The 27,282-nt window shown below is 37.6% G+C and overlaps 1 long non-coding RNA gene across 4 annotated transcripts; it reads left to right on the top strand.

The window, feature by feature from the left end:
• Nucleotides 1-963: 963 nt before the first annotated feature.
• Nucleotides 964-16,425, top strand: LOC116804378. 4 transcript variants are annotated; one of them, XR_006357642.1, is made up of 3 exons: nt 964-1,021; nt 16,118-16,209; nt 16,323-16,425. It is a non-coding gene; the product is annotated as an uncharacterized LOC116804378 (long non-coding RNA). The 4 variants fall into 4 exon arrangements; XR_006357641.1 differs by lacking the exon at nt 964-1,021 and adding an exon at nt 1,356-1,504; XR_004364375.2 differs by lacking the exon at nt 964-1,021 and adding an exon at nt 9,377-9,628.
• Nucleotides 16,426-27,282: the final 10,857 nt, after the last annotated feature.

Genomic DNA, 27,282 nt, shown 5'->3' with positions numbered 1-27,282 from the left:
GCTTGGTGTTACTGGCCTACATTTTCGATCAATATGATGATTGTTGTTAAAGAATTCAAGGAATGTACGCGACAATTTTATTGATCAAATTAGATTTAGAACTAGAAACAATTAGATATGTATAAATATGGGAATCAATATTGAATGAATAGAGAGAGGATATATTAGATATGTGAATTGAGATAAATAATAGAAACTACGAATATGTATTACGTTTGCTGGCGAACTTACATATATGATTTTTAGTTGGACTAAATAAATTGAAGTAAGATGAAAAGTTTTCCCTTTGTTTTTTGACTTCAATTTGCTCGTAGCTCCAGTTTAAAAAACCAACGCAATCCGAGCCCAAGCAAGAGAGAACCTTCTAGAAACCGTATTTTCTGTCCGATTCCAATTCATTTGTGATTACAAACCAAATACCAGCAAAACAGCAAAGCCCAAGGCCGGAAGTTTTTGGTAAACTAAAAACAGAATTTATTTTGAATTTTCAGTCTAAATTTACCTATATCAAATACTCGGTAGATATAATCGCAGCGAACCCGAGTTAATGGAATTAAAAAATCAGATTTTGGGTCAGGAAGTTGATAAGAACTGTAAACTGAGTTTGTTTTGCTTCTGCTGCGGAAAGTTGACTATATAAACAGCAAAACAAAAATCTAATTGATTAAATAGTTTTATATATATACATATATAGTTTCCAAATGAGATCAATAACTGTAAATAGATAAGAAACTCAATTCAGGCATAAATAAAGCGAAGCACGTAAAGTCTTCGCGATCGGTCTATATGTTATATATGCATCTCCATACATATGTATGTAGAGCCCATTCAATTCACTTGAAGTTAACCAACTAATGCTAAATATTCGCAAGTATTCAATGCCCGAAAACTCCATAAAATTGCTTTTCGCAGCGAAATAAATAACCCGCACAGAAATTTGTCTGGCGCATATTAAAATCGAGACGAGAACCAGTTGGGCCGTACAAATGTGGACAACAACAACAATTTTGTGCTTTATGGGGTATGTCGCGTGCATTTTAAAAAATATATAATATAATATATATTTTAGGAGAGCGAGCGTATTTGTGTGTAAATATTTGTCAGAGGTTCGGTAGATAGAAGGAACAGGGAACAAAATGTAGATATATATAAGTATATATATGTATATATACTTAAATATATATCAACATATATATATATATATATATATATATATATATATATATATATATATATATATATATATATATATATATATATATATATATATATATGTATGTATGTATTTGAAACTCGTTTTGTGCCGTTGCGTTTATTAATCTTAATGAATGTTAAACACTTTTATCAGAGAGGAATAGCAACAGGCGTCGGTGGTGCTGGCGGTGGTGTTGCCGGCACAGCACGCGTCATTTGAAATATGCCCGTGTAAAAGGAGCGCACAGCATTTACGTCAATAGCAGCATATCGTAGTGCGCAGAGAAGAAGGCGTTGCCCAGGCCGCCAGGTGAGGCGCAGATACTTTATTAATTTGATATAAATACATACATACACATACACACACACATACATATAGATGCACGTTTCAGCTGCTGCCTGTCGTCTGCCATGTCTTTATCACACACACACACACACACGATCTTGTCAATATTTGCTAGTCACTTGCTTGTTTGCCTTATTGCAAAACAGCGGAGCAGCGCACTTGTTTAGGAGTCGTTGACGCTGACATCGTTGACACGCACCGCTGCTCGAGACCCCTGGGCACAAATCGTACCCCTATATATAGATATACCACATATATATATATATATATATATCTATATGTCAATATTGACTTTGAGACTAGGTGAGATATTACTCATACGCCTGGCTGGCGCGCCTTTGCATTAGATATTGCAGCTAATTAGTGAGCTCTGCTGTGCAAACAGTCCGGACAGTAGTTGGAAAGTAGTTCACACCTGTCCTAATCGCCAGCCGTGTGGACTTACGTGGAAATCAAGGCCATTTGCATAAATGGCCACTGAAAATAAGTCTGACAGAGGCAGCAACTGAGGCAGAGCCACTGCAACTGCAACTGCAACAGCAACAGCAGCCAGTGCCAGTCTCTGTTGTCTCTCTGTCTCCGTCTCTGTCTCTGGCTAGGTTGGGGCTGGCCTGTGTCTGACAACGATCCCAATCGCGCACATCTTGCCTGGCCACTGCCTTGTATTGAGTTGTTATGGCCAACGCCTTTGTTTGCCCTGCTTTGTCGTTGTCAGCGTCGTGTGCGGCTGCTGCTGCTGCTGCTGCTGCTGGAAGAAGCCGGTTGGGCCTAAATAAACAACAGGCCCAGACACTGGAACTGAAAGTGGATGCACAGTGAAACCAAAGCAGACTGAAACCGGTGTGTTTGCTAAATCACAAAGTCACCAAACGAATTGAGGCGATTATAGAAAGAAAATATATGGATAAAGTTATGGAATATGTACAGAAATAAATCAGATCTATAAAGAAAACTTAAGCTACACTAAAGGTGTGAATAAACATTTCAAAATATATATACTCACATATTGCATACATTTATATAAAAAAAAAAAAAATTATTTAAATTTGTAAAAATATATATATCTACTTAAGTACTTAATAAAAATCAGATTGAATGTAAATTTAACTTACATTAATTATAAACAATATTTTAATATTTTTTAAAAACCTCTTTTTATTTAGTTGTTTATTCATCACATAAAATGAAATTCTTATCGTGCAGCAGCTCAAATACATTTGTATGCAATCCTCGTTAGGCCAACTGAACGAATTTTTTTTTTTTTTATATCAGAACGTGGATACGTCTTTGATGCCCAAGCAATATAATTCGTTTTGTTATTGTTTCTGAGTCACTTTTGCATGTCGCATTGCGGAAAGTCCCAACAAATTTAACAAAAATTCAACATAACAATCTAAACTTTTTCAGAATTAGAATAAATTTTTAAATAGAAGAAAATAAATAATGTAAGATAAAAATATTTACAAGTATTTTTTCTAATAGAATTTTTTTTTACATTATTATTATAATATAAAACATTTTATTAAGTTAAAAGTGAATTCATGTGAAATTCGTTTTTCTGTTTAGTTAAACTGTAGCTACTTTAGCTACAGTAAACTTTCGCTTTGGCGACACGGTGCTTGAAGACGCCATTGCTGATGCTGCAGCATTTGTTGCTATTGTTGTTTTTGTTGCAGCTGCCTGGTCCAGCGCAGCAAATTGTTCAATTACAAAAGGCTGCTTGGACTGTTGCTGTCGCTGGTTGCTGTTGCTGTTGCTGGTTGTTGCTGTTGCTGCTGCTGTAGGTTGCTGCAATTTGCATTCATGGCGAATCAAAGCGAGGCCCTGGCCCTACATCCTGGCTTGCAATGCTCAAAGCTCGCCTTGCAACTCATAATTGCCAGCGACTTGTTGCACGTTAAGCAAGTTAACACCCCACAGCTGTTGCAGCTGCTGTTGCTGTCGCTGCTGCTGCTGCTGCTGCTGCTGCTGCTGCTGCTGCGGCTGCTGCTGTTGTTGCAGCAAGTTTAATTATTTTGCAAGTTGAATAATGGCCGCTGCATTAAAATTGCATTAAATTTCACATTGATTTTTGTCGCTGCCTTTAAGCATGGCTGCCAGCAAAATGGCCAGCGATATATATAGATATAGTTATAGCTACATATATGTATATATATTAGGCATATTTAGTGCACCTGAACAATATCATCATCATCGATAAGTTGCAATAGATAGCCAGTTGGCTGCGTCAATCAATTAGCAAGGCAATTGCTATAGTTAGCTGGCGTAGGGTATATCGAACAGTTAGGTAGGGTATGGTTAATATTTGGGTTGGCAACAGACGGCAGACGGCAGACGGCAGACGATAGACGATTTACGACAAACGATCAATCGATGATGATAGCCTTGCCTTTGTTGCTGCTGTTGCTGTCGCTGCAATTGTTACAATCGCTGTAATTGTTATTGTTGTTGTTGTTGTTGTGACTTTTGTTTGCCTCGCGCCTTAAGCTAATTATAGATGGAGCACGGCACAAGCTTTGCCCCCAACACACACACACACATACACATACGTGGTTACGACTACGTACGATCGTTCCGGCGGCCTACGTGATTGTGTCTGTGTCACACGACTAGCCGATTGTCGCCCGCCCACCGCAACCAACCCACCCACCCTTCTGGCTGATAAGCGCAAAGCAGCAGCAACAACAACAACAACAGCACTTGACGCGCAGCGAGCACAACAGAATAATTATTGATAAAAGCAAAAACAGGCAACCCGAACGCTGTTGTACAGTGTACACACTGTACATGTTGCAAACAACAGGCGGCGAAAAATATACAACAAATTCATGGAAAATTTTTTCAACAACGCATGTTCATGTGTATGAGTGTGCGTGTGTGTGGGTGTGTGGGTGTGTGGGTGTATGAATAGCAGCCACTGTTGCCGTAGCCGAGCATTCGTCATGGCACACGCAAAATGTCAAGCCCCAGCTAGATAAAACTAAAAAACAACACCAATAATCAACACTCCCGCCCCCCAACCCTTAGCTGATAAGCGTTACGTTCCGCTGTCGCCATATAATCATGAGCACGAGTTTTGAATCTTATGATTAGGGTGGGTAGGCAACAGGTGGGGCTGTTAGGCAAATTTCAGCTGAAAGAAGGAGTTGACGGTCACGCATTCACATTTTGCTACTTTTCGTTTTATTTGATTTGTTGTACTACTTAATTGTCGTTGTTGTAGCTGTTGTTGTTGTTGTTGTTGTTGTTATGGCACTCGTGCTTATCGTGCTCAATTTTCGCAAGTGTTATTGACTTTGGGCTATGGTCGAGTGGGCTCGGCTATGAATGCGATAGATAACCAAGCGATGGCACCAACTGTTGGCTTAGCACTCAACTCTAACGAGCTAACGAGTGAGAAAATGCAAATGATCTCCAGGTATAACACATATGAATGCATGTTAGCCATATAGGAAACGGAGAATATTTTAAAATATCTCAAAATATTTACACATACATATATGTATGTAGTTCAATTTGATTTGGTATATTGAAGGAATTGATGGGTAAACAATATTATTATGATCTTTAGCATTGTGATTTTCATAGTCATTGGCATTGTGTCGCTGTTATTGTCATTTTCATTAACATTATCATTGTCATTGGTATTTGTCATTACCATTGTTATTGCCATAATTATTGTTATTATGATTTTCTCAGTGTCAATATTCTCAATCATTGTCATTGTCATTGTTATTGTTGTCGATATTTCGATTAGCATTGCCATTGTCTCTATCATTGTCTTCATCACCATTATTATAATTCCTATTTACATTATCATTGTACAATTATCATAATTATTCTTATAAGGCACAAGAATCGTTCCCCGAAATGATGACAGAAATATTCCTGTCTTATAGAATTCAGCTTCCAGGTATTGCTAGCTATTAATTATTGATAGTCATTAATGAGGAAAAAACAAGTTGTTTACTAACAAATCTCTTAACTTTCCCTAGAATCTTCCACAAAATGATTGACTCAGAATGCCAACTATCTTTTCCTGTTTTTCTCACTTCCACAAAGAGATAAATGAAACCCCATTTAGACCTTAACTAGACCTTCGCTAAGACGCAGTATACAAGGCGACAAACTGTCAGGTAGCAGCGTAGTAACTGTTATCATTAATTTCCTATCAATAAGTAGCCAAGTAGCTGGTATACCACTCAGCTAGATGATAAACCCCCCAAAGAATCAACTTGGACAGCAGAAGTCCGCTAGAGCCCAAAGTTCAATGATGTACATGTATGCCAATAAAACAAATAATAATTGATATATAAGAACGGAAAACTGCCAGAGGCCCACAATTGTGTTGATTAGCGAGCCGCAATATAAAATATTAATAATCCAAATTAGCTAAAAATAAACCATCAATCATAGTAGTAAAATGCGACTTAATCTAATCACATCTGAAACAGCACGGCGTCTAGGTAAACAAACTACTCAGTCTGATCATTGACCAGGCGCTGCCCATAAAGATCCGTGTGTCGTGCCCACATGTATACTTAATAGCGCCCAATAATAACCAAATACAAATTTTCAGAGCTGCGAAAAAAAAAACACGCACACACACATACACACACACTTGAACACTTTAAAGCCTTATCGCAATGAAATTGACATGTTGACCTTAATAGAGCACACGGCATAAGCGCTTTGGGGTTCAGACTGGCCCAGTGCCAAAATGTCAGACCCATAACCTTGCGAGGCTAGGTTCCGCTATTGTAAGGTGCTGCACAGTGAGGCAAACAGTCAGACAAGCTAATGAAATATTCATTCTTAACATTAGCATATGATTCACATCAAATGATTTTACTAGAGATTTAACATAGAACCGCAGAACATCAATCTTAGAATATTCCAGAAGCCAAACTTATTCCGTTTAAAATTAAATAGAAATTTCAAGTGCCCGCGCTTCACTGTACGTCGTTCAAGCTGAATGCTTCCGCATAGAGTACCAGGCGCTGATAAGTAGCTAATGGGTAAATAGGGAAGTTGACCCTTGCGTCTAGCGGTCGGACATCTCGCGGCATAGGAAGTTCGACTGCAGCCCATTGCCATAGAGCTGAGATAAGTTTATTATTATTCCGAGAATACGACTGGGTTACTCTACACTTGCCGCATGGGGCTTAGTCAGATAAATATAGAACAAACAGCTGTCCGGAACCAGTTAGTGCACTGATCAGTCTCAAGCCAACAATGGATTCATGCGAATTGTTATTCCTGCTAAACGGAAATGCTTTTCCAGCTGTTGAAAATGTCTTGAAGTAAGTGAATGCAGCCGCCGTTCCGTTTCAGACCCTGGGGGGGCCCGACGGCGGTGGCGACATTTTAACAGCGACTTATAAAAAATACACTAATAAATAATTATGAAAGAAAAAACCATTAAGCAAACACAGCTTAGAATCAACTGACTGTGAAATACTCGTTTATACTAAATAAATACTCTAGTCTCTAGTCTCTAGTCTCTAGTCTCTAGTCTCTAGTCTCTAGTCTCTAGTCTCTAGTCTCTAGTCTCTAGTCTCTAGTCTCTAGTCTCTAGTCTCTAGTCTCTAGTCTCTAGTCTCTAGTCTCTAGTCTCTAGTCTCTAGTCTCTAGTCTCTAGTCTCTAGTCTCTAGTCTCTAGTCTCTAGTCTCTAGTCTCTAGTCTCTAGTCTCTAGTCTCTAGTCTCTAGTCTCTAGTCTCTAGTCTCTAGTCTCTAGTCTCTAGTCTCTAGTCTCTAGTCTCTAGTCTCTAGTCTCTAGTCTCTAGTCTCTAGTCTCTAGTCTCTAGTCTCTAGTCTCTAGTCTCTAGTCTCTAGTTCCAAGCCTCCTGCTTCAAGTCACGTTTCCTATTCATCCAGCAGACAGATCGATCGTCTAGCAAACTAAACATTGCACAAAACCAATATACTCTGCTGTCAATTCCAATAAAAAGCAGCCGTCGAAATGCGCAGACGCTTTGATTTATGGTGTGCTGTGAATGTGAGTTGTATTTTTGGATTTTGATGGGTTTCTATCGATGCTGCGCTTGACCTTTGGCTAAAATAAGCCGCGTCTGGCCCGGCACATGCACACACGAGTACACACAGACACACACACTCACACACAGAGACAATCGAACAGCTAAAGCTGTTAATAATGATTACTTTAACGAATCTCGAATCACCAACTGACTGATTGACTCATTGACTGATTGACGGACTGCCGGACTGACCGTCACAATCGGCACGAGCGGGCAGCACGAGCAACATGCTCAATTGCCACTACAGCTCCTCGTGTTGCCCGCTGATTGCAGGCGCGCCTCTGTCGCCCCGTTTGATAATCATCTCGTGCGTCAGCAAAGCCCCAACGCTCAACACTTTAGACGCTGGACAGGGGCACGGGAATGGGCCTGTGTTTGGGGCCAGAGACCCATCAACTGCCTATAGGATGTACTTTTTGCATGGCTCACCCAATGCCACAGTAAATGCCTCAGCAATGAAAAACATATTTACAATTTGAATACACTAGGCAACAAAACAAGTAGAAATTAATACCAAAATATAAAGAGAATTAAGAGACTGCCAAATGGGAACTTGACAATAATTGCACTGCCGATAATAGAGTTATCTCTATATCAACTAAATCCAAACTAATGAATAATTTTAAATGTTTTTTTCACTCCCCTCCTTTGTCGAAAACAATGTCATAAAAACTAACTCTATATGAGTGTTAAAGATATTTATCAAAATAGGAAATTAAAGACGATTAAAACATGCTCTTTGACTTTATGTTTCAATTCCTAAGTGCTTGAAATTATTCAACAATACATAATACTTGATTAGATTATAATGTATGTATGGAGGTAATTTACTTTCCATTGCAAAAAAAAATCATTTTAATGGAATGTACATGCAATTTTTTCTTTAATTGGACTTTTCTTGCCGAGTATCAGTCAGTCTGTCAGTCTATCAGTCAGTTTATCGTTCACTGAGACTATCACTCCATTGTTCACTCCATTCATCGATTAGTCAATCAGACAGTTAGTTCTTCAATCGGTCAATTAGTCTATCATTCAACACATACGTAATTCAGTCGTTCTATTGCTCAAGCAGTCAGGCAATCAGTTCCACAATCCGATTATCAATCCATAAGTTCATCATTCAGTCAGTGCATCATTCAGTCATACAATCAGTTCATCAAGCCGCCAGTCAATCCACACTTCAATTCGCTCACAGATCAGTCAATCCATCAATCAGGCAGTCCATTCATTTAGTCAATCAGACCAGCAGTCCATCACTGTGTCAGTCAGTCAATCAAGCCGTCAACTCGTCAGTCACTTACTATCAGTAATTCAGTAATCGGCAGTCAGTTCATTCAATCGATTAGTCGATCAACCTATTGATCACCCACTATCGAAACCCACTCTCGCACTCAACCGACAAAACAACAAACTATTTTATATATAGAAAGTTACCTAGTTATGTTGGACACTGCCATCACATGTTCACATGATTCTCACTTGAGTTTACCATCCAAAATTTCTTGGTATGCGAGCTGTTTCTAATATATAGGCGCACTGCCACTGGGCGCTGATAATTTTTATTCTCTTTTCTTTTCATTTCTTCCTTTTTGTTTTCAGTATTTGAATTTGTTCTTCTTCTTTTGTGTTGATGTTATTGTTGAACGGCGCTCGCTTTGTGGCTACATTCGTACATTCTAATTAAGCACGCCATTATGCTCCATTAACCCCCGGGGGCCAGCCGGAATCCAAGCAGAAGCCAACGAGCCACACACAAATCCGTCGATCGATCGAGGCAAAGCAAAGCAAAGCAACGAGACGTTGAGTTGCGTTTTCGCGATCAACTGCACGTCGCCCTGTTTTGCAAATAAGTCACAATTGTTGTTATTGTTGTTGTTGTTGTTGTTGTTGTTCGCTGTTTACTATTGGCTACCCATATTGGCGCTGACGCTGACCGCGGCACGTGCCGTTCAATCTGTGAACGACTTCGCAGTCGCCGCCCCCGCCGCAGACGCTTCGCTATTGACTTTTGCTCAGCCTCACACAGCACTTGATTTACACATGCACATGTATGTATATATATATATATATGAACATATGTATGTAGATGCCGAATAAACACAATGTTAATTGGACAATCTCTTAAATAATTTAAGAGTTTTTATTTATAACTAATTTCCAATCAATTCTGAGCGCGTGTCAGTTGTTGTGAAATTTCTTTTTCCTGCTCGGTTTTCTTTTTTCTTGCACTGCTGTTTATCGTCTTTCGCGCCTCAATTTACGTAAGTTCGAATAGTGTTTCGCACAAGTGAACGTGTGTGTGTGTGTGCTCGTGTTTGTGTGCGTATGTGTGAGTGAGTTATGTAAGCGTTGCATTGACTTTGAATCCCACATTGCGCATAAGTTGACAGTCTGCAATTTCACTCAAAAAAAACTTTTGCGTGTGTGAAGCAGTTATCGATCCCAATGAATATGCCCTACGTCGCGTCGGGCTAAAACGAAAACGAAAATACTGGAAACTAATCGAGCCACAATGCAGCATGAGGCAGCTAATGAAAGCAATCACAATTAAATTGAAAAAGTTAGGAAATAATTCATTAAAATTTAATTGACATGTTGATTGCTCAAAATGGCAATTCTAATGTATTTACTAATATACTAATAATAATATTAATAATAATAATAATAATAATAATGATAATAATAATAATAATAATAATAATAATAATTATAATAATTATAATAATAATTAATAATATTTATACCAATTATTAAAGCCATACAATACTACTCCTAATGTTAATGATATTTAATCCAATATTCATACTAATTATAATAATAATGAAAATAGTACTTTACTAAAAATACTATTGATAATATTATATATGCATTCTAATGCCAATTTTAATTCTAATAAGAGCAATAATGCTGATACTAATACCAATACTGATGCTTGAAAAAAATACTAATCTAACTACAATATAAGGCTCACATGCATATGAATACCCGTAGCAATACAAATACTAATACTGCATTCTACTTGCATTGCTAATGACTAGCTAATAACAATGTGAATATTAATACTAATATTAAAACTTATGCTATTGCCAAGAGATGTGCTAATACTAGCAGTCATACTTAAATTATTTATACGACTGATGACTAATAGTAATACTAATGCCGAAACAAAGACTAATGCCACTCAAAGTACTATTTAGAATTTAATTTTATAAATTATTTGTTGGCACCTGTTGAATCCCCTATATTGACAGGCCCCTCAAAGCATGGTAAGTGCTTTCAAATTCGTCATTATACGGTTATCCCCAACTGAACAAGTCGCTTCATATTTCCAGTCGCATGACGGGTTCAATAAATTCTTTACGTGAAAAAAAAAAGTGTAAATGAAACATATTTAGAACAGCGTGACACAGTCTTATGCTTATGTAAGAAAGTCAACTGAATCTGCATGTTATAACATTTAAGAGGGATGGGGTAAGAAAAGAAGTATGTGGGTTACGCAAGCGAACCTAAATAAAAAAATAAAAAAAAATAAATATAAATAAAAAACAAATATTATCGAAAAATTGAACAGTTGATTTTTTGAAAAAATTTGCTTTTGTTTACGTTTTTTGCACTGCAGTGTTTGCGCAAGAACGTGCTGCGTTTTGTGTATAGGTGTGTGTGAACGTGTGTGTGTGTGCGAGTGGACACAACAAAGACAACACCTTCAACACTGACAGCAATAAAAAATGGCCAATGACTTGGGATGGGTAATGAATCGTAATGACCAAAACGTGCCACGATTTAAGTCTTCAGCAATTTTTATTTATTTTTTTTATTTTTATTTATTTTTTTTTGCATTTACTTTTATTGTAGCGTATTCTAACCGAAAATCATCTTTAGCTTTGATACATTGGCATATATAAAATAGAACACACACATACTTACACATTGACACACTGCTACATGTGTCTCTATATCCAACGTAAATATATTGTATTTAGTTTGATTTATGAGGCTTTTTATCAGAGAACTGCCTGCTGTTTGCACGGTGGGAAACCCTAATCAGAGCGTGTGCAAATAGCAACACGGGCACCTGTTGCCGGACGGACGGAGTGGCGGCGGGAAGGTCGATTGGCGGTAGCTTTGACTCCAACATCAATCAGACACCCACGCGAGCCACATGCTGCACTAATTGACAGAACGTTAGCGTCAAATTGGAGCCCAGCGTGACAATCGTGCGGTATTTGCTTGAAATACAGTGGAGATCGGCTATAGAGGACTGGATTATGTTCGTAGCAAAGGATTTGAGATAGGGTATATTTTGATCTTTCATAATTTGACTGATATAAGAAAGGTTTATATAACTCGACACTAGAGATTGGCTAGAGATTATATAGGAACCCAGATAAAGAGCTAATTCACTTAGCTTCCATAATACTAATCGTCATCTAGCTCCAAATAGAACAGGTCTCATGCGATACACAAATCAAATTCCAATCTCAACCCGGATCCACTTTACTCAATCGCTTAAAGAGTAGAACTAATCTCTCTCTGTTGTTCTTTTTACATTTCAAAAGACCTTGTAGAGATACCTACATACATATGTATAACAATTTTGTATAAGAGCTGAAATTTATACTAATTTCCCAGTAGTTTGAGAGAAGAAGTCTCATATATATTTGAGAACATTCCAAATGGAATCCTAAAACAAAAAGAGTTAAAACGGTAGCTGGGTTAGTTTAGTGACTCGCATTTACATTCAGCATTTGCATAATGTCTAATAGAATACACATTTGCCATCCAGTCAAGTACAACTGTATCTACATACATACATACATATATATATATATATATATATTGCTATCGCCAAATAGATACAAATACTATTATGTGTATAATATATGGAGCTTGCTGGGAATGTCGCCGCGAATTCCGCGGAATATAAAAAACCACAATGAGCCGTGTGAATTCAGCTGCTGCTGCAGTCGCGTGGACAATGACAATCTATGACAAAAGCGCCGACGCTACGCTACGCGACGCGACGCGACAGCCAAAGCGCCGACTGCGCTGCCGGCGGCTCACGCGCTGCCAATTGCTCCCAATGGCGCGTGTGTGGCTTAAAGTGCTCTGCCGCCGCCCGCCGTCGCTGACGCTAACTGGTTTTGTTGTTGTTGTTATTGTATTTTTTTTTTTTTTTTTTTTTCAATTCATCGTGTGCTCTCAGTTGGCTTTATTTTATTTTCTTTTCTCTTTTTTTTTATACCCTGAACCCATTGAAAATGGGAAATCAGGGTATAATGGTTTTGTGAAAAGTATGTAACAGGCAGAAGGAATCATCGCAGACCCCATAAAGTATATATATTCTTGATCAGCACGACGAGCTGAGTCGATATAGCCCTGTCCGTCTGTCCGTCCGTCCGTATGAGCAAAAGAATCTCAGAAGATATAAGAGCTAGAGAGCTGAAATTTGGCATGCATACTCGTGTATACCATGGGCAGTACAAGTTTGCTTTATTTTTTCGATAACTCTTCCGATAACTTTTTTATCGAGAATAATCGAAAAATCGACTTGGTTTTTTCAGCCTAATTTTAACACTTTTAGACCTGGAGACTTCAAATTTGGGTTGTAAATAAAGTTAATGGATACAAAGATTTTGTAATTTACAGATTTTGGATACCACGCCCCCTTCTCCCCCAATTTGTAAAAAACGCATTTCAAATACTAGAGACTTGGGCTTTGGAATGTACACATATTTTAGCCATATAATTACGCTCTGAAAGTTTTATTAAGATCGTATGTCTACAAAAGAAATTATTCAACAAATAAATTCTCATAATATTGCCCACATTGCAGCCCAAGCGCAGTCGCTGCTAACTGCGCAGTCAGCAGAGCGCGTGCTTATAAGTGCATGTGTATGTATGTGTGCATAAAGGAAGTCCAGACTGATTAGAATATCAGCTTGGAGGGTTCAGGGTATCTCCTAGTCGAGCAGTCTCGACTGGAGCCTTCTTACTTGTTTCTTATTGCTACCTGCCATTTTATACACTATGCAGGGTATTATATATTGATCGTAAAGTGTGCCGGGCATTAAAAGCTGACATATCCAAATTCATTTAGTATATATCACAGCTTGAGCAGACATGCGCGTCTAATTGTGGCTCTAGAGTCCAGTCATACGATTTTACGTAGGCTCGTCTTTTTGTGCAGCAAATGTGTCAGTGGGCATTTCTATATATTGTATATCTCTATTGTGAATCACTCTGTAATGTAATTCTAGTCTGAACAAAAATCATTTTTATTATTAATTTATGAGTCTAACCACGCTCCCTACACACAGTGTCCAAAGTCTCTTTAACACAAGCATTAGGTTACGAAAGCGTAGCCTTTACTTAGCATCATGAATTAGCAAAGATTCTAGAAGGTTTCATCATACTCATGCGTGGTTCGAAGTCTTTTTCCAATTTACCGAACACCCTTTGAGCAGAAGATTATAGATGATATGTTTAACTGCAGCGAATTTTTCAAATTGATACGTATGTATATAGAATTTTTTACTTGTATTAAATGCAATAGTCAATTGTTTTGTAGACAGTTTTTTTTATTTAAGTCTTAACTTTTCTGATATCTCAGAGCTTCTTCCAATTGAACTGCTCTCAAGACAAGCTAAAAATTATGTTCACCAACTCTTATAAAGCTGCATTCAACAGAGCATCTAAAGTTCGTCTTGCTTGGCTAGTCTAAGTCTTTCTCGTTTTATAATCTTTAGCTTTTAACTCTTTGTTGTTATTGTTTTTTGCACACGCGCGAGACGCGTCTACCGTCTAGCCGAAGTACAAAAACAAATTTAGCTATTTATGCTTGTTGCTGTTTGCTGTTGCTTTTGTTGTTGTTGTTGTTGTTGTTGTTGTATTTGGCTTTCTTTTCATTATGGGAATTTCCAGTCAGCGTCTAGCGCACTTAATGTGGTTTCTAAGCTTTGATGCTGCGGTCTAACTTTTTGAATGTTTAGCCAGACGAAAACCTCAAGCTAAGTTTCGAATTAATTTGAGTTAGAATTCCATTGACAAATGGCGCCACATTTTGACAAAAATTAATTTTTCATTTTTTTTTTTTTTTTTTTTTTTTGTCTACCTATGCTGATTTAGTGTGCTTGAATAAATTATAAATTAAATGCGAATCGAGCTAATCTGTTAGCTAGACATATTCAGAGATGTAAATAACTCGCTCCCTCTCGCTCTAACTCTCACTCTTTCTCTGTAGTTCCTGTTTAGCTGGATCACTTAAGCTATTCGTACTTTTTATTAGCAAACTGCATTGGATCAACTTGTTGCCATGATTCACTGTAGAGTGCATAGTTCCATTGCTGACAGGCAACAATTAGAATTGAATCTGTTTAAAGTTCAGCGCGAACTACTTATTTAAGACACATTTCCCTGTGACGAGGCCGTGACTCAGCCGATTGTTTGTGATTACTATTATAGTATAAAATCCTGAAGTGACACTCACAAGTGAATTTAAACGCAGATTTCTGATGAAACGCGGTTCGCAGTGAATGGATGAGTCATGCAGCTCATCTATTTAGTTATCCCCGGAATTTGTAGCCAATTTCATTAATATGAAAAATGTGGAGGTGAAATTTCTTTGATTGCGTCAACGTTTTGCGCCATAAATGACGTCGTCAATGTACTTTGGCACCTGATACACGAGCCGTGGCCGTTGCTTCCACATCGATGACGATGCCTCTATGGGGTTGATAAGCAGCCTCAGACTGGGCCAGACAATCAGTCATAACGAGCGGGCGTCTTATCAAAACTATGTACATATATACACATATATATGCGCATATACATATTTACACATGTGCAAAGACTTGGATCGCATGGTGAAATAATGCAGCGCACGTAGACGCCTTTGCCTTTGACTTTGCCTTCGTTCTGCGTTCTTCGTTCTGCTTTCTGCGTTCTTCTTTCTGCGTTCTTTGCTTTGACTAACACAAACACTCACTGTCGAGCTGTAGGAGTACGTGTTTTTTTGGTTATCATCAGGCATGGGTTCTGTGTTATCAGCTTTTTAGTCAACCTAGCAGTAGCTACTGCCGTCGCCGTCGCCGTCGCCACAGCTGCTGCTGCTGCTGCTGCTGCTGCTGTTTCTACCCCGCCTTGGCCCTTAGCCAGGGCTAGTAAGTATAGCAAATATCTCTATATGGGTCAGCGCAACTTTCGATTAGAATATTTTTACTTTGACGTCAGCCGGCGTGCCGGAACTTCTGGACATCATACGATGCATGCATACGAGCTATATATATGTATATGTATGTGTATGTATGTCTTTATATGTACATATAGTTCTATTAATTGTATTAAATGCGTCGAGTTGCCTGCTTAGTTTTTAGATAAGATCTGATGACCGATTGTATGGCATGTTGCGAAATTTCTCAGGGGCTCGACTCATTTCCTGATGCATATGTACTTCATAAAATTCATATATATATAAATATAGACATGGATATCGTTACGCATTCCACAATTAATTTCCACGTATATTATAATTATAGCACTGCACGAGACTGCTGTGCTGATGTGATTTTTAAAAGGAATTTCCGTTGCAACTTGACTGTTGTGGTTTGGACCCCCTACTATATATAAGGTAATTTGATTTAAATATTAAAGTCAGCTGCATATTTCTTGGAACAAGAATCAATTGCTGATTGACGCAATCTCATTAACACAATAAAAGCATTTGTTCTTTTGATTGCGCAGGTGTCCAAGCACTCGACTAGAAGATACCCTGCTCAAAATGATGTCTACAAAATTTACGAGATTTATTTAATTTAATTTAATTTTGTATTTATTTTTAGTCTACTTTTCAATATTTTTGATATTTTATAATTTAATTTAAATAGTTTTCTTTAGTTCAGTTTTTATACCCTGAACCCATTGAAAATGGGAAATCAGGGTATAATGGTTTTGTGAAAAGTATGTAACAGGCAGAAGGAATCATCGCAGACCCCATAAAGTATATATATTCTTGATCAGGACGACGAGCTGAGTCGATATAGCCCTGTCCGTCTGTCCGTCCGTCCGTCCGTCCGTCCCTCCGTCCGTCCGTCCGTCCGTCCGTCCGTCCGTCCGTCCGTCCGTCCGTCCGTATGAGCAAAAGGATCTCAGAAGATATAAGAGCTAGAGAGCTGAAATTTGGCATGCATACTCGTGTATACCATAGGCAGTACGAGTTTGCTTTATTTTTTCGATAACTCATCCGATAACTTTTTTATCGAGAATAATCGAAAAATCGACTTTGTTTTTTCAGCCTAATTTGAACACTTTTAGACCTAGAGACTTCAAATTTGCGTTGTATATAAAGTTAATGGATACAAAGATTTTGTAATTTACAGATTTTGGATACCACGCCCCATTCGCCCCCAATTTGTAAACGCATTTCAAGTACTAGAGACTTGTGCTTTGGAATGTACACACATTTTAGCCATATGATTACGCTCTAAAAGTTTTATTAAGATCATACGTCTACAAAAGAAATTATTCAACAAATAAATTCTCATAATATTGCCCACATTGCAGCGCAGCCCCAGCGCAGTCGCTGCTTACTGCGCAGTTAGCAGAGCGCGTGCTTATAAGTGCATGTGTATGTATGTATGAATAAAAGAAGTCCAGAATGATTAGAATATCAGCTTGGAGGGTTCAGGGTATCTCCTAGTCGAGCAGTCTCGACTAGAGCCTTCTTACTTGTTTATTTAATGATTTTTTTCATTTATTGAATTGATAATTTTTTGTTTGTATTTTTTAAAAATATTCCTTTTTATTACTATTTTGTTTTCAGTTATATTTATTTTTAGTTAAAGTTTTACTAAATTTTTAATACAATTTAATGCAAACATAAATTTTGTTAGTAGATTTTTTTATACCCTGAACCCATTGAAAATGGGAAATCAGGGTATAATGGTTTTGTGAAAAGTATGTAACAGGCAGAAGGAATCATCGCAGACCCCATAAAGTATATATATTCTTGATCAGGACGACGAGCTGAGTCGATATAGCCCTGTCCGTCTGTCCGTCCGTCCGTCCGTCCGTATGAGCAAAAGGATCTCAGAAGATATAAGAGCTAGAGGGCTGAAATTTGGCATGCATACTCGTGTATACCATAGGCAGTACAAGTTTGCTTTATTTTTTCGATAACTCGTCCGATAACTTTTTTATCGAGAATAATCGAAAATTTGACATTGTTTTTTCAGCCTAATTTGAACACTTTTAGACCTGGAGACTTCAAATTTGCGTTGTATATAAAGTAAATAGATACAAAGATTTTGTAATTTACAGATTTTAGATACCACGCCCCCTTCGCCCCCAATTTGTAAAAAACGTATTTCAAGTACTAGAGACTTGTGCTTTGGAATGTACACACATTTTAGCCATATGATTACGCTCTAAAAGTTTCATTAAGATCGTATGTCTACAAAAGAAATTATTCAAGAAATAAATTCTCATAATATTGCCCACACTACAGTGCAGCTCAAGCGCAGCCGCTGCTTACTGCGCAGTTAGCAGAGCGCGTGCTTATAAGTGCATGTGTATGTATGTGTGCATAAAAGAAGTCCAGAATGATTAGAATATCAGTTTGGAGGGTTCAGGGTATCTCCCAGTCGAGCAGTCTCGACTGGAGCCTTCTTACTTGTTTATTTTTTTATTTATTTATTTTTTGAATATTCCCATTATCTTTCTTTTATATTACGAACATAAAAACTGTATCTAAACATTCAAGTTAGATTATAATTTTATAGTTCTCATCCAATCAAGACTCATATCAAAGCTGAATCAATTTTTATATCTGATGTCATTTTGGCGAATGGCATTTCCTTCAGACTTGCTGACGTTAACGAAGAACTTATCACTTGATTACGTATGCCTTTCTACCGATATTGATCGATCATTGTAATTAGGCCTGCATAATGAGCATTAACAGATGACTTTAAATGTCATTGAAGCGCTTAAGTGGTTAAATATAGAAACAAAAGCCAAAAATAAATTACAATTTCCAAGGAAACGAACCAAACAAGTTGAGCTAGGTTAAAAATAGGTAACAAATAATGCCCCAATATGAATACCTATGCGTGCGTAGCTCGATATCATAATGAAATCTTATCAGGTGTTAAGATATCTAAATGTGTTTAACGCTATGCGAGATCCGAAAGGTAACTAATGACGACTAATAGTCTGGAAACTTGGAAACTTTTATTTTTGTACTTTTCCATGGGTCTAACGAAATTAGACCAAGTATTAAATGGTTTCTGGTCTCATTTCCAGAGCTAAAACTTCCATTGTGAGCCAGCCAAGCAGACATGATCACGACTAATCGACTATGGTGAGTCGGGGATCTTAAGAGACCTCTTGAATTGCTGAAGAGACTGGCCGCAGGGCTCTAGATTTTCTGCTGCTGCTGCTGCATAAATATTATTTTTGGCTTTTGAGCCGGAGACAATGAATATGGCGACGTTTGCTATATAAATAAACAGTGCCAAAAATATAACAAATAACAAAGAGATTGGGCAAGATTGATGTCGTTGTTGATCTTGCTTAATTTTTTCTAAACTTTTTTCCGTTACTTTTTTTTCAAATCTATTTTTATACTCCTTTATCAAGGCAATGAGGAGTATATAGGTTTTGTTACATTTATATATTATTGGTGTCATATCAGAAGCTCAAAGAGTTAAGAGAAGCTATATAGAAAAATTATATATTCCAGAGTTTTAAATCGATTGAAATATATCGATTAATTTGGCACACGAGCGAGTATTATGCAGTCAGTTTGGTCGGACGTTCTAACTTGTTTTCTTTATGAAATAACACCAAAGCGTGCCCCCAGTCAAGTTTTCGTTATTGTTAATTAATATCTTTTATTTTTATGTGCTGAAATAAGCCATATTGTTGTCAGATATATACAATATATATACATATATATGTGGTCGAATAGTCACTATTTTGATCATCAAAATCGAATGGCCATAGCGAGACGCAGACACAAAAAAAAAGAAGAAAAAAATTTGCATTACAAATTTGCACCCAGAAAGCTGTTGATATCTAAAGAAAAAAGTCACCTTGCATGGAATTTCGCTGTGGCGCGAGAAAAGGAATAAAAAGGTTGGCGTGATAACTCACAAAACAATAAAACCGAGATTTAAATAAATATATCTACACACGCACACACATGCATAATACATAAATAAATAAACAAATATGTTTGCGTGAATGCTGAATAGATTGAACCACTGTTTGTCATTTCTGTTAGCTCTCTGGCATTTTTTCTGGCGAAACGAATTCGACAAACAGTCGTGGTGTCGGTCAGGAGGGGGGAAGGGGGGGAGTTGGCGAGTGGCTGACGCACAGAAAAAAAAATACCCCGTAAATCAGTTGAAAATAACTGGAATCTCTTGTTTGTTTGCATTTTGTCCGGGGCCACAGAATTAAACAGTAGCCCTAACGCCAAATCAAACAAAATTGCGACTGTCAAAAAAAAATATATATGTATATGTAGAAAAATAAACAAAATTTATAGATAATGAGGAATTTGACTAGCAAAACAAGTTAACACGGAGATCCCCAAAAAAGACAGCCTGAGAAACTATTTTGTTTTGTTTTTGTTTTATATAATTGGAGAGAGAACCATGCAAAGGTTGCCAATTAATCTAGCTAGCTGTCTATCTGTCCATATTTATATGATACGAAACCATTCTACTTCTTGCCTGACCAGATATCACAAACTAGTTGGAGCGTCTGGCTAGACATCAGCTGATCAGTGATCTACTGACTGGAGATCGTTTGACTACAGATAATCTAAACAGCGATAGTCCTATTTGAGATCAGATAAGTAGGGATCACCGTAAATCTAGGCTGACCGGATCAACTAAACAGAGATCGATCTTAATAGAGATCATCTGAGTCAAGATCGCTAGGCTAGGGATAGGCTGATTTCAGATCACGCAAGAAAATATCATAATCTCTCTACTTTTCTTATATAATATATACATATACATATATATAATATATTTGGGATTCCTCAACACACGCAACCATTGCCTTTTGTTAAAGACAATCGAAATGAAAGTATTCATTTGAATGTCATTCGATATTAGGAATGTGAATAAATTTCTTAAGATACGCTATATTAATGACTGTATAGAATTTAAATTAAATTTCGTGAAAGTATAGAAGATAGTCAAAAGAATATACATAACTTGGCCAAAATTTCGAGTCATCCAAATTAAGAGATTCCTGTCAATCTCAAGCATCTGCATCTGTTAGATATGTAAGTAAAGCAATTGCATTCAATGAATATACGATCATTCGATTTCAAAAATGGCTCATTTCAGACTCAATTCATTATTTTTTGGCAAAAATAAACGTGATGTAAGCTCAAGTCGTTTGTGACAATTTTGTAGAATTATTGACTCTTTCAAGATCTGAGCTCATTTGTTCATTTTGAGCTCATTTGAAACTCATAATTTATGTATTCCATTATTGAGAAGTATTTCAAGCCTCAAGAGATATAAGATCTTCGAAAATATATAATAATATAGCAATTTTCAGTTCCTTTCCAAATCAATTCAAGCTGAAATTAAAACAGTTGTTGTACGGAGACTAATAGAACATATATGAACTTTTAAATTCTCATCTGCCTCTTTCTCCTGCTCCTCCAAAAGTCTTTATATGCATTACATTACTATATTTTCAAAATATTTACAAGCTCAGACACATTATATATAATTTCTTCTCGAAATCAAATCTAAAAATCAAATATAGTTTCATATGCCAAAATCTATAAAAACTTCTTTAGTGAAATTATTGATATGCCCCATCTAACTATTATTTCTTTGGCTTAAGTCTTTGCATGACTTTAGTTCTGTTTTATTTTAAATAGAAAAAAAGTGGAAAAAAGTTTTATATAGCAGCCATAGCATCTGCTGAACTAACGATATTTGTTTTGCTAACTGCGTACGCTTCAAGGTCTCACAAGGTCGTTATATTGACAAATACCTGGTATACACATACATATGTATGCATGTGTGTATACGAATACATGTATGTGTAAACAGATATATTTTTATAGTATGTAATTTTCGTTTCGCGTCCAGTGACCCAGTTGATGGATGTGCTGTTGCTGTCGCTGCTTTGTATCAGTTTAGCTGGTTAGTTGACTCCCCCTGGGAGTGCCCCAGCGCAGACGTTTAAATGTAACGGCGCACACGGCGTATGCGCAACGCAGCTGACCAACCCACAAGGCGCGCTCATTGTGAACCAACAGCAGCAGCAGCAGCAGCAGCGACAACAAAAAAGAGCTCAGCCGGAACTTTGAGAGCAATAACAACAACAACAACAACAAGCGAGCAGACATTGAACGCTATCTGGAACTGTAGCTGTGACTGTGACTGTGACTCGGACTGTGGCTGTGTGGCTGGCGCTGCCAGCGTCTGTGTTTAGCGTGTGGTGCGGGTGGTGCGACGTTCGCTGGCTGCAGCTACCTCTGAAAGCGAAACAGCTTTGTTTTTGTTTCAGTGTACTGTGCTTGTGTGCATGATGCCGCTGAACTTGAACCGGCCGCGTTCAAGGCCAGACACGTATGTGTGTGTGTGTGTCTGTTTTTGTGAGTTGGTGTGTGTGTGTGTGTGCGATACATGTGAGTGCACACTGTGAAGTACAGCAATTGGGGTATGCCGAGCTATTCAAGTTAGCTTCTCAACCAAAAGCCTGAAGCTGTTTTGTTTATAGTCTAAATTTATATCTAAATTTAGTGTGTTCCTAGTTATTGAAGAATTTTTTGAAGAATTTTTATTCTAGATTAATGAATGAAATCCAAAATTTGCATTTGATAGTTTTGGAATAGACTATAGCACATCGGGTATGATGTGCTATAAAGACAGCTTGAGAATAACACAACTTTGTTGGTACTTTAGATATACATAAATAAAAACCAAAAAAATATATAACTTATATATTATGTATTTTTATATTTTTTGAAAATACTGCTTTGAATGCCACTAAATGCCAAATGATGAGCTATTATAGCAGCTTGCTCGATAGCTCTTTACAAAATCAAGCTGTTTTCTTTGTAGTAACAAAATGCCACATCTTTGCCTAACTTATCTAAATTTATAAATATTTCTAGAGTATATTCCCATTGTAGTACAGCAAGTGAGCTATGATGTGCTACACAATCGACATGTTAGGCAACTCCAAAGACAACTATTTTTTTTTTTTTTTATATTTTGTAATATCAAATACTAGATATTGCTTTATCAGAATGATATTAATCATTTGACACACTTACACCAGCAACCAACATATCAATACATTTTCCATCAGCTCTGGCACCACTGTGCACTGTGTTGTTAGTTAGTACAATAAGGTTAGCGATGATATTTATGATTAGGCGCACATATTGCAGCGCATACAAATTGCGACTAATTAGCATGTTTAGCTCGCCCAATCAATCAAAGCCTCCACACAAAATACAAAACAATGCAAAAGCAAATGTTGCTTTTACCTCGTTTGTTGCTGTTGTTTTTTTTTTTTTTTTTTTTTTTTTTTTTAGCCAAAGACCAGGTAGAAATGTTTAAGTACGACTGATGCAACGACATTTGGCCTAAAGGTACTCGAAACTTTTGCGACTTAGGCCTAAAAGCCTAAAAGCCTAATCCTCAGACATTGACGCAATCGAAATGGCTGACCTGTTGCATCTAACACCTAGACAACAATAAATGCTCTGTGCGAAGGTAAGCCAGACAAAGGTGTGCTAATTGAGCTTAAGCCAAAAACACACACACACACACTCACACACAAATCTCTGTCTGACGCATATATTTCGGTTTTGTTTTTGTATTTTCTTTTCTTTTTGCTATCATTGCAAAATGTTGCCGCATCATCATCGACGACGAGGACGGATCATAAAATCTAAATCCGTTGCCAGGCGGCGAAAATATTCTCCGTGGCTTTATCTTGAAATAACAGAAGACAGATTTGCCCGTGCATTGAGCAAGTGGAATCAGACAGATGGTTGGCTGGCGATGGCTCTCGAATCAGCAGCAGCAGCAGCATCAGCAAGAGGAGGAGGAGGAGACGGATTGTCTTTTCGCTAAGCAGCATGTGCGACTCATTAGATTTGGTCTTCGTCTTCAGCGCAGACGCGTCGTCATTTATAAAATCGATGCTAATCGATTTATAATGCATTTGATTATCATATGCTCCGCTCGCTCGCTCGCTCGCATTGCTCGTATTTTCTGTAGGAGCAACAAAATTTTCCACTCAATAACTCGGACGGTGCGGCGCGTGCGATCCACTGGCTCGTTCGCTTGTCGCCGATACGAGATTGCGTGAAAATTTACACACAGCCACACACACGCACACTCTCTCACACTTTTGTCAAGTGACGTCACAAGCAGTCTAGGTTTTTTTTTTTTTTTTTGGCACACGCTAATTTCTGGTGTTAATCAAGCATTTAGAGATGTCGTTAGCGTGTTTACGTGTCGACTGGCAGGCAATATTACCTGGTAACGAACCCGACTAGTGGGTATCGCTAGTGGGTTAGTGGTATGCGCTCATTTCCGGCTGCTGTCATTGGCAATTGGACATTTGATTGATTGCCCAAAAATAAAAATAAATAAAAAACGGTGCGATTCGATGAGGTTGCTGTTAGCCACACTAGGCTGGCGTCACTCGAATTCTGAAATTACTCAGACTTACATTTACTCGAATATTCGCTATGCACCTTTGCCGCCCAGTGCCGAGGCGCAGTTACAGCGCACTCTCACCTGTATAGTACACGCAGGTTAATGCTTTGGTATTTCCCCAAATATTTTCCAAAATTAAAAATGGGCGTTTGACCCCACACAAGCGAGACTATTAAACTTTGGCATATGCTTATGCGCATAGAGTGCTTTTTATATAATGAATTTTGCATACCCTTTCCAAAAATGAAGCAAAGAACAAATTAATTTACTGAGGCTAACTGTTTTATATATATTTTTATGGAATGCGATTGCATTTGATAACCCATTTAAGAGCTTCATGTATTGAGAATCGCATAGTAAGGCTCTCTTTGAAAAAAAACTTAAGTCCATCTCCAAACAGCTCAGCTAAAACCAATATCCCTTGCAGGATTGCCAATTGTTATTTTTAGCTAATTAGTCTTATTTATTGCTTAGATTTTTGTCATTTCATTTTTCAATTTATTATAATTTTCTATTGACCTACAGAACCCCATAAATTTTACCGAATTGTTTATAGTGTGTTGGAATTTCCTAGCTTTAATTTAAATTAAGTCAAACGACGAAGTCAATCCCTCATGCTGGATATGACAATGTGATCTAGGGGGCTTGATAGCACATTAAACTGCCAAACAGCACAAAGTAAATGGTTAATTAACTGATAAAGACTAAAAGATACCCTGTAGACTGTAGCAGTATAGATTAACCAATTCGTTAGATAATGAATTTAATTACTTTTAAAAATCATAGATAAGTCCACGCATGTTTTAGTTAGGTTGCCAGCCCTATTATATCGATACAGGGTATCACACAACTCACCTGTTGCTAAGAGCAGACGTAAGCAACAAATTTTTTAATTGATTGCAACGAAAAAACGGCCACGTGCCTGATTTTATATAATGTACATAATATGCTGGAGTAACGTCAAAAAAATTAATGACAATTTAATACACTGCAAAAGCTGAAGCAGTCATATACAGTAAAGCCTAGCTAAAGCCTAACAATTTGATGATTTAGCGTAAAAGTTAAAAAAAAAATCTGGGCTTATAAATTTATTTTTCAGCAATTTTAGCAATCCAAGAAGTAGATAAAGGTCTCAGTGCCCCCAATAGGCAGACTCCACTGTACTCCATAATAATACACGCCTTGCCAAAGCCTTGATACGCTCCTCGCTAGCTAAAGTTGTGAAAATATATACATATATGTATATTAAAAGTATATATGTATAAAACCAATGCGAAGTTGGGCCAGTCACGTTTTAACGCAACGCGAGCCTAGTCATATGGCATATTCGATTTATAAAATACATATACTCATATATATACGTACATATACTTATATATGTACATATAGATATCAGTTTGTGCTGGGGATGTGTCAAAATGTGTGCGATTGCCGATCGGGTCCGGCCTTTCGCACGCTCTAAAAACCAGAGTCAACAAAGAGCAGTTCATGAAAACCCGAATTGGCTGGATTCAACTGCAAGTTTACACCGCCGCCCAATAGATGGCGCTTGCACGACACGGCACGGCTTGACACGGGCCGGCTGACGCTGATTAGAGCCGCATTCGAATGTTCGTGGGCAGATGCCCTAATGAACAAGCAGGCAGAGGCTTGGGGATGTTGGGGTCGATTGCCAAAATAATTTACAGATTTGCACTCCCCCAAAGTAAAATAAAACCGCAACTGTTTGATCCATTAACACATTTCGGAAATACCCGAGGGCGCCACGGGGAGCAGCCAGTTGTTGGGTAAACAGCTATGGAATATTCCCACAGTTCCGACAAACACAAATAAATCACAAACAGCGAGAAATGTGCCAAGTCAACAATAACAAACAAAAGCCGAAACAGAAACAATTTTTGCAAAAGTGTGGACCGTTTTTTGCAGAATTGAGAAATACGTAAGAGAATCCGAAGACGAATCCAAAAGCGTAAGCCACGTCCGAGTGGGCGTGACTGGAGTTCAGTTGAGCCAACAACTGTTGCAGTCAGGGGTGTTAATTAGATATATAGACAGACACACACACACACATTCATACATATTCATATATACATACATACATATATACTTTTATTTATATAATTCATTGTCAGCGCTTAATTGATTTGGTGTAAATTATGGAAAATTTTCCACTTATTCAGCCAAAGTTTTCTGCAGATGAATTGCCCAGAACTTTATCACTGATAACTAATATTACACTACTATTTTCTAGTCTCATTTCTAATTAATTGATCAGCTGCGCACTTAATACGCCGCATTGCGGCAAAAACTAACATTTCCCTTATCTCGCGCCCTTGCTGCAATTGCAGTTTGATAAGCGCATTAACTAAATATAAATGACAATATTTGCCAAAGCACGACAATGAAAAAAATTGTTAGTTGAAGCAGCTCAAATAACATTTCGTTGGCAATAAGAAACTATCTTCGCCAAATGCTCTAGATTTTCGGCAAACCCAACAGCTGGTCACACTGTAAATTCTGCAAATGCAATCAACAGCCTTTACACAAAGAACAAGCTTGTCCTGTGAATGTGGAAGTGTGGAGTGTGGAATGTGGAATGTGGAACTTTGCCAATTTGAGCTGTAATTAAAAATGTTGGTATAGGGTCACACTGTCCCCTGCCAACTGCACATTTTTGCCAATTTGAGCTGCAATTAACTAATTTGTAAAAAGCTGCGCATACTAAACAAATTAACATTTTAAGTTAAAAGAAACACACGAGACTGTTGTGCAAATTGCGATTTTCACGCCATTGTCTGCATACCAGGGCTGCCAGTCAGCGTGTCGTCTGGCTCTGCCACTGCTTCTGATTCTGCCAATTGGTGCCGCCAAAAAAATTAGTTCCAGTTGCGCACAAATGAAATTGAAACTTCATATAAACAAGGCACATACACACGCACACAGACATGCATATATACACATAAATGTGCATATATGTGGCTATT

This window comes from Drosophila mojavensis, unplaced genomic scaffold (assembly GCF_018153725.1).
Source record: "Drosophila mojavensis isolate 15081-1352.22 unplaced genomic scaffold, ASM1815372v1 contig_74, whole genome shotgun sequence".
Lineage (NCBI taxonomy): Eukaryota > Metazoa > Arthropoda > Insecta > Diptera > Drosophilidae > Drosophila > Drosophila mojavensis.
Note: the sequence above shows the minus strand (reverse complement) of the source record. Positions and strands in the feature narration are given on the sequence as shown.